Source organism: Pan paniscus, chromosome X, assembly GCF_029289425.2.
Source record: "Pan paniscus chromosome X, NHGRI_mPanPan1-v2.0_pri, whole genome shotgun sequence".
Taxonomy (NCBI): Eukaryota; Metazoa; Chordata; class Mammalia; order Primates; family Hominidae; genus Pan; species Pan paniscus.
In genome coordinates this window covers 45,942,168-45,955,734 of record NC_073272.2, presented here as the reverse complement: position 1 = coordinate 45,955,734, position 13,567 = coordinate 45,942,168, and the positions used below count along the sequence as shown (strand labels likewise).

The following is a 13,567-nucleotide window of genomic DNA, read 5'->3' as shown; positions in this document are numbered from 1 at the left end:
CGGTTACACTAGGACATAATTCCTAGGGCACAGCAGCTATCTTGTGAGCATGACAGAGATAAAGGAAACCTAGGTCCTTGTTGGCATCATGGAGCCACTGTTTAAGGCCCAGGCTGCCTCTCTTTGGACTTGTAGTTATGTGAGAAAAATCAGGCTATATTTCAGAGATTCTCAACCTAGCAAGGTATTTGGAAATATGTGGAGGTGTTTTGAGTTGTCACAATGATCAGGAGCAGGGCCAGACTAGGGTAAGGCAAATGAGGCACTTGCCTTTGGTGCAACATTTAAGGGGTGCCCCAAAACTCAGCAATTAAGCTAGATAATATTTTCTTATCTAATTATTATTATTATCTGTTATTAAGCTAGTATAATATTTTTAAAAATCACATTAATGCCAGAAATTCATGATGAACAAAATGCCAACATTTGAAATAAAGACAAGATCAGCAACTGTGCCATGGAAGTTATATTGGAGCCTGAGGCAAAAGGAAAAATCAGTAATACTGATCCAATCTTCATTAAAAATTTGGCATTTTGATATTTTGTTTCTCCTGGATATTTTGCATTAATTTTGTTTTATTTTATTATTTTTTTTTTGAGGCAGAATCTCGCTCTGTTGCCCAGGCTGGAGTGCAGTGGCACGATCTTGGCTCACTGCAACCTCCGCCTCCCAAGTTCAAGCGATTCTCCTGTCTCAGCCTCCCGAGTAGCTGGGACTACAGGCACCCACCACCACACCCGGCTAATTTTTGTATTTTTAGTAGAGACGGGATTTCGCTATGTTGACCAGGCTGGTCTCGAACTCCTGACCTCAGGTAATCCACCCCGCTCAGCCTCCCAAAGTGCTGGGATTACAGGCATGAGCCACCACGCCTGGCTTGCATTAATTTTGATGTTTTAAATTGCCTCACCCTAGGGCCAGCCCTGACCAGGAGGTGCTGCTACCATTGAGTATCCAGGGGCCAAGTGCATATTTTATATCCTGCAGTGTGGGGAAGGCAACCCTACATTGGGGAAAAATTGTTCTACCTCAAATGCCAATACTGTTTCCACTGAGAAACACAGTGTGTGTACTACTTGCTTAAAACCCGTAGCATTGGGAGAATTTCTAAAAACAGGCAAAAGAATTTTGCTTAATACTGCACCCACCCTTCAAAGACTTCGTTATTTCATTGAATTCATTTAAATAAAAGCAGACTATGATGGGACCAAGACAAAAACAAGAGTATTCCATAATCATAACTGTCTGAACACAGAACACGAACACTGTCCAAGTCACAAAATGCATCACTCACGCCAGTTATTTCCAGTCATCATCCCAGTACCTCCATGAGTAAGAAGCAAATATAGACGGTTGTCCTCATCATATAAATGAAGAATCATTCTCAAGGAGAAATGGAGCAGGAACCAGAGTCTGAGACTGGGTGTTGGAGGCACTGATTCTGGTTCTGGTCCCGCCATTAACTATATGTGTGATTGTGGCTTAGTCACTTTACCTCTCTGGGCCTCAGTTTCCTTAACTATAATGCAGGACTTGGCTAGCTGATCTGTAAGGCCCTTTTACCTCTGGCAATTTATGTCTAAAACTTGACTAAAGTCAAATTCAGCTTGTTTATCCTAGAACTGAGCCCAGACCCTGGATCTAATGGCCTAGGACTCTCTAATTACATCAGGCACCCACTACTTCATTATTAATTGAAATTTGGCATTTAGCAGTTTATGCTACGCTATGGTGGCTGTATAAGATCTATAGTTAGCTGCTTTTATAAAACGTTGGAATATTTAGAAATATACAAATGACTGAATGTTTTTATATGACTTTCGTCTGGATGTTAAGCCCCATTTACATAGACTCTATAATTTTGCTCTCATTTTTCATTTGTCAACAGCTCCTAGTTAGCCTAATTTGTTTGCTATTTCACAAATGACTCAGTTATAGTAAGTGGCAAGATAAAAGTTGATCTTATGGGATATGCATACATTTGAAAATATTATTTCTTTTTTTTTCCATCTATTGTAAACATAATGATTATAATCAAAACTACTGACCGCACAATTGAATTTTAATCACTTACATTAATTGACATCGAGCTTGTAATGAGCTGATTATTTATGTAGCTGATTATTTATGTAGCTGTGTGACTCTATGATTTGAACAATATAAAAATAAATTTTTAAAATATAATTTGGTCCCCTGGGTCATCTTAATTTTTTTTTTTTTTTTTAGATTAAACAAGTTAGTTTATTATTCATTTGCAGCAAGGGAAAAAACATACCCTAAGCAACTGTGGGATGTCTAATGAAGCAGGTGTTAGAAAAGGCTTATTATAGGATTTGGGCTTGTGTTAAGTAATTGTGGGGAGTGATTAAGGAAGCAGGGATTTGCTCTGGATTGGGTGCTATCAGGAAGTAGGGGTACATCTACAACTGGGTATCTTAATAAATCTCAGAGAGAGAGAACAGACTAGAGTGAGTCTATACCTATAATTGGGAGAGAAGCAGCTGTCACTTCTGTGAGCCAGGAGAGGGGGATGTTTGACATTTCATGGCTGGACAAGGTTCATTTTCTGTGTTTAGATGTGACTGTGGAGTGGTCTTGGTTTTGTCTTGATCCGTCACGGTCACAGAGTGGCCTTGTCTGATGTTGGTGGTCTCTGAAATTATTCTTGTTTAGCAGGAGAACACCAAGGCCTAGCTGTGGATGCCAGGCCAGCTTGTAACAGCACCAAGACCAGCTGATAGTATAGGCCGGCTCCTGGATGTCAGGGGCTACTTTTCTCTTTCTTACCCAGTACTAGCTAGAATTTTTAATTTTCCTGCAGTAGGATTAACGAATGATCAGGTACATTATAATTTCACTTGGTTAACAAAGAACAATACGTAAATACAGATTCTTGAAGTTTTGCCTAAAGCCAGTTAGGAATGTTATAAAATATAATCAGAATATATAAAAATAAAATACAATTAAGCTTTTAAAAAAACTGGAAAATACATTAGATATACCTTTAAACCATACCTGAAATTTCAAATGGAGATCTTTCTATAGGTTTATATAATTTTCAGATTATCTGACTCTTGCTATTACCATGTCATAAAAGACACCAACATGTATAATTATAAGACAACGTAATTGCAATACATTGCCGTTTTAATCCCATGTTTTATATCACAAGTACACAGATCTTCAGCTATTTAGTTTTAGAGAAGAAATAAAAAATCTTGGCTGAAATCAACCATGTCATACCCCAAATTCTCAACTATGCATTCTGCATTTGTCACTAAGAATAAAACACTTAGTCTTTAAATTTATATTAAAGTGATAAAGCTTCCAATTTCATTGTATTATGTAGGTTTCTTTAATCTTCTTTTGAAATTCAAAAGGCACTTAATAAAAATAATCCCCAAGTCTGGAATAAATGTTTTTGGAATAAAAAGAATGAGAATCATAAATGAGCCTTTTACTAAAGAAGAGATTTCTTCCTTCCCTCTTTTCTAAAACCTAGAATTTAGCTATTTGACAACATTTTAAGGCCCTTCCCTCAGGCCAAAACTTTTTATCAGTAACTAGGCCTGTGGCTTATTCTGATTAGTCCAAAGTTAAAATTGTCTTTTTGAACTTTAACTTTTGTAGGTACCACTACATCCCCATTAGAATGGCTATAATTTTAAGACTCTTACCACTAAGTGTTGGTGATCATGTAGAGAAACTAGAACCTTCATACATTCCTGGTAGGAATGTAAAATGGTGCTGCCGTTTTGAAAGACAGTTTGACAGTTTCTTAGTTAAACATATACTTGCTGCATGACCCAGTAATTCCACTTCTATGTATCCATCTAAAAGAAATTAAAACATGTTCACACAAAAACTTGTGTGTGAAATGTTTATAGCATCATTATTCGTAGTAGCCAAAAAACAGGGAACAACCCAAATGTCCCTTAAGTAATAATGGATAAACAAAATATGGTTATGGTATATCTACATAATGAAAACTATTCAACAATAAAGAAACCTAATGATATATATGTTACAACATGGGTGAACCTCAAAAACATTACACTAAGTAAAAGAAGCCAGACACAGAAGACTTCCTATTATATGATTCCATATATATGAAATCCTAGAAAAGGCAAATACATAGGAAAAAGCAGATCAGCAGTTGACTGGGGCTGATGGTGGGAGAGGGGACTTTTGTGGGGGAAGTGATAGAAATGTTTTAAACTGGATTGTGGTGATGATTACACAGCTCTGTAAATTTACAAAAAGCCATTGAACTGTATGCTTAAAAGTAGTAAATTTTATGGTATATAAATTACAGCTTAAAATATTAGTTTGTTTGGGTTGCCATTGTAACTGCCCAACTGGTTCACCATGCCTGCTGCCTAGACAGAGCCCATTTATCAAGATAGGGGAATTGTAATAGAGAAAGAGTTATTCACACAAAGCTGGCTGTTCAGGAGACCAGAGTTTTAATATTACTCAAATCAGTCTCCCACAAAACTCAGGAATTGGGTTTTTTAAGTATAATTTGGTCGGGGTGGTCGGTGGGGGAGTGGGTTGGAAAATGGGGAGTGCTGATTGGTCAGGTTGGAAATCATAGGGAGTTGAAGCTGTCCTCTTGCACTGAATTGTTCCTGGGTGGGGGCCACAAGGCCAGATGAGCCAGTTTGTCAATCTGGGTGGTGCCAGCTGATCCATTGAGTACAGGGTCTGCAAAATATCTCAAGCACTGATGTTAGGTTTTCCTTTTTTTTTTTTTTTTTTTTTTTTGAGATAGAGTCTCACTCTATCGCCCATGCTGGAGTGCAGTGGCGTGATCTTGGCTCACTGCAACCTCCATCTCCTGGGTTCAAGCGATTCTCCTGCCTCAGCCTCCCAAGTAGCTGGGACTACAGGCGCGTGCCACCACACCCAGCTAATTTTGTGTATTTTGAGCGTAGATGGGGTTTCACTGTGCTGGCCAGGATGGTCTCGATCTCCTGACCTCATGATCTGCCCGCCTTGACCTCCCAAAGTGCTGGTGTTACAGGTGTGGGCCACTGTACCTGGTGATGTTAGGTTTTATAATAGTGATCTTATTCATCCCCAGGAGCAATTTGGGGAGGTTTAGAATCTTGCAGCCTCCAGCTATATGACTCCTAAACCATAATCACTAATCTTGTGGCTAATTCCTTAGTTCTGCAAAGGCAGTCTAGTCCCTAGGCAGGAAGGGGTTGTTTTGGGAAAGGGCTAGTATGTTTTTGTTTCAAAGTTTAACTATACACTAAGTTCCTCCTGAAGTTAGTTTGACCTATGCCTCAGAATGAACAAGGACAGCTTGGAGGTTAGAAGCAAGATGGAGTTGGTTAGGTCAGATCTCTTTCACTGTAATAATTTTCTCAATTATGATTTTTGTAAAGACGATTTCACCATAACAAAATACTACAGACTGGGTGGCTTAAACAGAAATTTTTTTTCTCACAGTTCTGGAGGCTGGAAGTCCAAGGTCAAGGTGCTGGCAGGGTTGGTTTCTCCTGAGGCCTCTCTTCTTGTCTTACAGATGACTACCCTCTTGCTGCCTCATCCTCTGTGCACACTAATTATAGTTATTTTGAACATAAAATCCTTGTCATTTGTAAGATTTTAGTTCACAAATTAGGAAGAAACTGATAGTCACTATTTGACTTGTTGACTTAAATTTTAGGCTGATTTATATTTTGTTCTGAACTTTTAATCTATAAAAGTCATGGTTATTTATGTATTCTTCCCCCCCTGAGTTCAAACCAGCTGCAAGTTTATTTGAAATATTAAAAAAAAATTCTTTACCTTCCTTTATTTTGTATTTGCAGGACTCTGCCCTATGGTAAACTCACTTTTTGTAAGGCTGATGGTGGGTGATAGCACAAATGCCATAGACCATATAATCTAGCTGTATTCTTAAAAAAAATTTTTTTAAAGTAATTTTGGACTCACAAAAAGTCACAAAAATAGTACAGAGAGTTCCTGAATACCCTTTTCACAGCTTTCCCCGATGATAACATCTTATATAACAGTTTGATATACCTTATCAAAACCAGGATTTTACCTTCTGCAACATGGTAAAACAAGAACAAAAATGCAGGAAATCAGCATTGGCATTGTGAACCCCAAAGTATCTGAGACAGGTCTCAATCCATTTAGAAAGTTTATTTTGCCGAGGTTAAGGATGTGCCTGTGACAGCCTGAGGAGGTCCTGACGACATGTGCCCAAGGTGGTCGGGGTACAGCTTGCTTTCATACATTTTTAGTGAGACATAATACATCAATCAATATATGTAAGATGTACATTGGTTTGATCTGGAAAGGCGGGCCAACACAAAGCCGGGGAGAGGCTTCCAAGTCACAGGCAGATTCAAAGATTTTCTGATTGGCAATTGGTTGAAGGAGTTATTATCAATATAAAGGAATGTCTGGGTTATGATAAGGGCTTGTGGAGACCAACGTTTTATCATGCAGATGCAGCCTCCAGGAAGCAGGCTTCAGACAGAATAGATTGTAAATGTTTCTTATCAGACTTAAGGTCTGTGTTGACGATAATGCTGGTCAACTTTTCCTGAATTCCAAAAGGGAGGAGGGTATAATAAGGAATGTCTGGTTCCCCCTTCCCATCATGGCCTGAAACTAGTTTTTCAGGCTAACTTGGGAATGTCCTTGGCCTAGAGGAGGGATCTGTTCAGACGGCTGGGGGGCTTAGAATTTTATTTTTGGTTTACAGTATAGTACTATTAACTAAACCACAAACTTTATTTGGATTTCACCAGTTTTTACATGCACTCACTTTTTCCCCCTTAGTTTAACAGTCCTATGGAATCTTATCCCATATATAGATTCATGTAACCACCACCATGTTCAGGATACAGAATAACTGTGTTCTTTAGGATTTTGCTGTTTGAGTCCTCATTTATTGAGGTAAACTTCATTTTAATTCTTAAAATCAACTTTATTGAGGTATAATTTTTATGTAATAAAATGAGCCTTTTTTTTTTTTTTTTTTTTTGAGACAGAGTCTCACTCTGTTGCCCAGGCTGGAGTGCAATGGCGCGGTCTCTGCTCACTGCAACCTCTACCTCCTGGGTTCATGCAATTCTCCTGCCTCAGCCTCCCAAGTAGCTGGGATTACAAACGCCCGCCAGCACGCCTGGCTAATTTTTGTATTTTTAGTAGAGACGGGGTTTCACCATGTTGGCCAGGCTGGTCTCGAGCTGCTGACCTCGTGATCTGCCTGCCTCAGCCTCCCAAAGCGCTGGCATTACAGGCATGAGTCACCACACCTGGCCAAAATGAGCCTATTTTAAGTATACAATTCCATTAGTTGTGACAAATGTATGCATCTGTGTAACCACCACCCCAGACACCGTCTAGGACGTCTCTGTTGCCTCAGGAGGTTCCCTTATTCCCCCAATTCGTTTAGCCCTTTCCCATTGTTCTGACTTCTATCACCATAGCTTAGTCTTTCATTTTTTTCTCAGATTTCAGATAAACGGAATCTTATGGTGCATCTGCCCTGGAGTCTAGCTTACTGTTTGAGATTTAAGATTTGAGGCGCAGCTTTGACAATGTGTATATAAACAAAGTGTAGCAAGTTCATGTAATAATATACTATAACAGATTTCTGGGCATTTTACAGTCCTTTTTAGTCCTCTGGTTTGATATCCCTTTACTTTAAAACATTCTGCTTCCATTTTTTCAAATTACTCTTCTAACCTCCTTCAGAGGTTTTAAAATACTTTAAGATGTTAATAACACCACATTATTCAAAGATATGAAGAAATGCTTATCTCCATTCTTTTTTCAATGTTGTCCCATTTCCTTTTCTTTTATTCCATCTCTCTCAACCTTCTTGTCCCTTCCCTTCTGGTGTTTTTTTTTTTAATTTTATTTTTATTTTTATTTTTTTTTACCTTTTTTCTGTTTTCTTTTGTCTTTTATTGGACTTCTGTCTCTTCATCCTCATTCTCTTTACTTTCATCCATTTTTATTCATCTTCTATTGTGAGTGCCCTATTTAACTTTCTTCCTTTCCTTACTTTGTCTTCGCCTGTTTCTGGCCTTGCAGTTGCTGACTTCTCTTCTTAGGAGAGTATCATCATTGTTGTCATCATCATCATCATCGGTTTTTTTTTTTTTTTTTGAGATGGAGTCTCGCTCTGTCGCCCAGGCTGGAGTGCAGTGGTGCAATCTCAGCTCACTGCAACCTCCACCTCTCGGTTTCAAATGATTCTTCTGCCTCAGCCTCCTGGGTAGCTGGGATTACAGGTGCACGCCACCACACCCAGCTAATTTTTATACATTTTTTTTAGTATAGATGGGGTTTCACCATGTTGGTCAGGCTGGTCTGGAACTCCTGACTTCGTGATCTGCCTGCCTCAGCCTCCCAAAGTGCTAGGATTACAGGTGTGAGCCACTGTGCCCAGCCCATCATTGATATTATTATTACTAGGGCCTTTCCCCTTCCCCTTTCCCCTAGGGCTGGACCCAGGGTATATATGTCTCTCCAAATGGAGTGTTGTCTGAAATTAACTCTGTGTGCAGTGTCTAGGGTGTTCTTTGGAAACATGGCCTGCCTGCAATACCTCTTTAATGAGAGGCTCTTTGGTATAGTAGAAAGAACAAGGCTTTTCAGTTGGACTGAGGTTTAGAACCTGGATTTACCATCTATTACCTATTTCATCCTGGCCATGTTTTTAACCTCTCTTAGCCTGAATTCCCTCATCTGTCAAGTGGGAATAACAAAACCCACCTTAGAGTTGCCGTGAGTATCAAATGGGTAATGCATGTCAAATGCCCAGGTCATAGTAGTCATGAAGAATTATTTCCTTACATGGGGTGGGGAGAGCAGTTTTCCTAGGGGAAGTGAAGCATAAGCTGGGACTATCCCAATGCTCATTTGTGCTACAGGATTCTTGCATTTTTCTTTGGGAAAAATTCTGGGATTTTCCAGAAGAATAAATTTGGAGATGCTACCACTGAGCCCAGTGAGTTCTAAAAAGCAGCTATTAAGCTATCATTGTATTGCTCTTTCCAATTGTTCTGGGCACCATTTATGTTGAAATTAGGGTAGTTCATAAAATCATATATTGTTTAAACAAAAGATTTTGTCATGTCTCTTCTATTTTAGCAAATTTACTTAATGGTCTTTTAGGAGGAAAGGTGATAAATAACTACCTTTTAAATTATTTTATTTTTTCATTATTCTGAACTAATAGCAGTCAGTAATAGGCTGCTACAATTGTATTTACATGCCTATTATTCATAACTGTACTCATAGATTTTATACCATGATCCTCTAGGTTCTAGAAATTTCATGCAGGTCCTTTTATGTTTAGTTGAAATTGTACTTCCTTTGCAGTCTACCATGTTCCCCCCTTTTTTTGGCTTAAAATATGAAATACGTTTTGCATGCATTTTATTATTTCTCTTTGATTCTACTTGTTGATATTTTTCATTCAGAATTTCAAAGCATTTATTTTTGCATTTATATTTACATATCAAAAATATCATATTTTAATAGTTTTACATATTAAAACTATTTTCAATTCTGGTCTACTTGGCTTTTACAGTCAGCTTTATGAATTGAAGCTTTGATTCTTATGGGTAGGTAATGGAGATAATATTATTGTGTGTTCCCAGCTTTCTCCTTTTCCACATACCCTGCCTGCTAAACAAAAATTTGTCTTTGCTCACTCCACTTTTCTCCACCTCCATCCTCTAAGGATTCTTCTGACTTTTTCAGTTGTTCTTATGCTTTGTGGGATATAGGAAAGGAAGAAGTGGATAGGAGGGAGAGAGAGTATGAGTGGGAGAGCACTGATGGTGATGAAATGTGAAACTCGTGAGAATCGAAAAAGAGAGAAAAGGCTTTTTTGGGGGAGAAGTGTGGATGTGCAGCATAAATTGGATCACCTTTAGATTTTCCTTGGAGGTCTAAGTGAAGATGAAACAGGATTTTCAATTGCTATTAGTTGCTGGGCCTTTTCTCTGAATATACTACCATGCTGAGACTAAGCCACACTGGCTTATTATTTGAGTTACTTCTAAATGTTAACTTACTAAATTATATATTTTTGTGTATGCTTACACAAATAAGAGAACTGCCATTACCCACCCCTCTCCCAACACTGATCAGTTGACCTAAGTCCTCTCATCTCCCTCTGAAATCTCCCTTTCATCAGTCTGCTTCTTTCCATGGCCACTGCTGCCATCCTAGTTCATCTTTCACCCGGAGAGTAGCCTCCATTGAAGGCATCCCTGCCTTCAATATAATTCCCTTTCTCAACTGCCCACTCTGCTACAGAGTTAACTTTCTAAAATGTTTAGACTCCTTTGACCTCCTTTGCATGGCTTAGGGACCACCTATATTTTGGCTCTTGTACCTTTGTAGTCTCATCTCCTTTGCTCCCCCATCACCACTCAACCCTTAGCCACACAAAATGACTTGCAGTACCCCACATATCGAACACTCCTATGCTCCCATAACTTTGCACATGCTGTTCCCCTTTGCAGAGAATGCCCTTCCCTTCTTGTCCACTTACTCCGTCTTTCAGCCCATTGAAGACCCATTTCAGATGTTACCTCCACCATGATGCCTTCTGCTTAATACTTTCAGGTGACTGGCAATTCCCTCTCCTTTTGGAGCATTTTCATAAACCCTTATTACTCTTCTCTGTGTCCTCCACTGAGCAGGAGTGAGTGGAGATTTTGTGGCAGTTCAGGGCATAGTGGTTAAGCTTGTGGGCTCTGAGGCTAGGCATCTTGTGTTCCCAGCTGTCTCATTCTCTTACTTTGAGACTGTGTGTAGATTACTTAACCTCCCAAATCTTGAATTCTATAAAAGGAGAATCACAGTATTACCTACTTTATTGGTGTTTTGTGAGGAGTAAATGAGATAAGAGTATAAAAGTACTTAATACAATGCCTGACCCATTATAAGTACTTAATCAGTGTTGGCTATTTTATTTAGCTTTGAATTCTCAGAGCTTAGCACAACGCCTGACACATGGAAGACAACTTGGCAATATATACGGAGCTACAATATTATTAAGTCTTTCCTAATGGCTTTTAGCTTTTATCTCCAATGCATTATCATTATTTGGAGGTACCATACTCTGTTTTGCAGTTATTTGCAGATAGTCTTATTCCCCTTACTTGACTGTGTACTCTTTGTAGCTGGAGAGATTGTCTTATTGAGTGTTGTATCCACAGCACAGAGCTTTGAACTTAGCAGGTATTCTGTGGCTGGTTTGGTTTGTATTATTTTCCATTAGTAAGGGAGGCTTTCAGTATGAAGTACCCATTTTGTGACCTTGGTTGGTGATGCACTTGTGGGAAATAAATAACATACTTTGGGATCATTAAAATCATCCAATGTACTGGGAGGTCCAATTTATTGGGTAATTACTAGAATTATAGAACAAATTCTTTGGACTGGAGGAGAACATAAAGGGCATCATATCCAAGCATCTTTCTTTTGACTCTTTTGCATGGAATCCAGCTTTTAAAAAATACGTAATATTGCAAAATGATGGCATGAAGGAGTGTTTTTGCCTTGGTTCTCATATTATTCCTGCTAATTTTACACACACACACACACACACACACACACACACGTTGAGTATACCAAATCTGAAAACTTTTTGAGTGCTGACATGATGCCACAAGTGGAAAATTCCACACCTGCCCTCATGTGATGGGTCACAGTCAAAACACAAGTGCACAACACAGTTTATTCAGCATCCCAAGGGAAGAAAAAGCCCTTCCAACCCCCTTCACCTACAGTATAGATTCTTTGCACATGTCCAGATTCCCCCAAACAAGCATGCCTACAAAGTGTAATAAAATGGCACATGTGCAGGCTGGATATGCCAACGGCACGTTCCCCACAATTCCCCGTGTAGGACCAAGACCTTCGTGCATTACTCATTGTGTATTTTTGCTTATTCTCTGCTCTGTGGTGTAAAGATATTGTTGAAAATGTCAAATAGGTCTGAAGATAGCCCTATGGGTAAGAGGAAGGATTTATGTGTATCCATAGCATAGAAAGTCAAGCTGTGGGAGAAACTGGACAGCAGTGTAACTGTGAAGCATCTTACAGGAGAGTATGGTGTTGGAGTGACCACTATATATGACCTGAAGAAACAGAATGATAAACAGTTGAAGTTCTATACAAAAGTGATGTATGGAGGTTATAAATGAAAAATAGAAAAACAGTGCATAAAGCTAAAAATGAAGGTCTCAAACATGTATTGAAAGAGTGAGTCCATCAGTATCACAGTGAACACGTGCCATTTAATGGTATGCTGATTATGAAACAAGCAAAGAAATGGCAAAAATTTTGCCATTGCTTTCAATGGCAAAAACTGTAATTATTTTTGCACCAACCTATAATAGCTGAAATGGTTCTAAATCAAGGTGATGATGAAGATGACATTGCTAACTGTAAAAAAAAGTGCCTATAGATGATGTGGTGAAATTGTGATGGGATTATTGGATGACTAGAGCCATATGCATTCATAACAGAACAAGAAATCATGTCAGTTGATAAAATCAGGGGCACTTATAAGACAAAAACCTCTATTAATGAGGCTGATAACTCTGGAGGAAACATTTAAGAAAGCCATCCAGCAGAATGCCTCCTCATCTCTAGAGGACCTACTTCCTGGTCCCTCAACTTCTTCTGATATTTCTTCTCACCTAAAAAAATAGAGTGTATAAATTAGCTGGGCATGGTGGCACGTACCTGTAATCCCAGCTACTCAGGAGACTGAGGCAGGGGAATTGCTTGAACCTGGAGGTGGAGGTTGCAGTGAGCCGAGATCGCACCACTGCTGCACTCCAGCCTGGGCGACAGAGCGAGACTCTGTCTCAAAAAAAAAAAAAAAAAAAAAAAAAGAAAAAAAAAGAAAGAAAGGAAAAGAAATACCTGAGACTAGGTAATTTATAAAGAGGTTTAGTTGGTTCATGGTTCTGCAGGCTGTACAGGAAGCATGGCACATCTGCTTCTAAGGAGGCCTCAGGAAGCTTCCAATCATGGTAGAAGGCAAAGGGGGAGTGAGGCACTTCATATGGCTGGAGCAGGAAGAAAAGGAGTGGGGAGGTGCCACACACCTTTAAACAACCAGATCTCATGAGAACTCACTATAGTGAGGACAGTACCGAGGGGGAAATCCACCCCCTTGATCCAATCACCCCTCATCAGGACCCACCTCCAACATTGGGAATTACAATTTGACATGAAATTTGGGTGGGTACACAGATCCAAACCATATCACATGTGAATAAGTGTAAGAAAATTATTGCTTATCCAAAGCATATAAATTCAGTCAGGAATGATGATTATGCCAAATAACCACAGATTGTCCATATGAGTGGCTGAGATAGTGACACCTTTGCTTTCTGATGGTTCAATGTACACAACTTTGTTTCATGTGCAAAATCATTAAAAATAGTACATAAAATTATCTTTAGGCTATGTGTATAAGGTGTGTATGAAACATAAATGAATTTCTTATTTAGACTTGTGTCCCATCCCCAGGATATCTCATTATGTATATGC

At 39.0% G+C, this 13,567-nt stretch overlaps 1 protein-coding gene across 1 annotated transcript in view; it reads left to right on the top strand.

Moving 5' to 3' along the window:
- EFHC2 (EF-hand domain containing 2) overlaps window positions 1–13,567 on the top strand; it is a 199,513-nt gene that overhangs the window by 36,710 nt on the left and 149,236 nt on the right. The gene's annotated exons all lie outside the window — the stretch shown is intronic.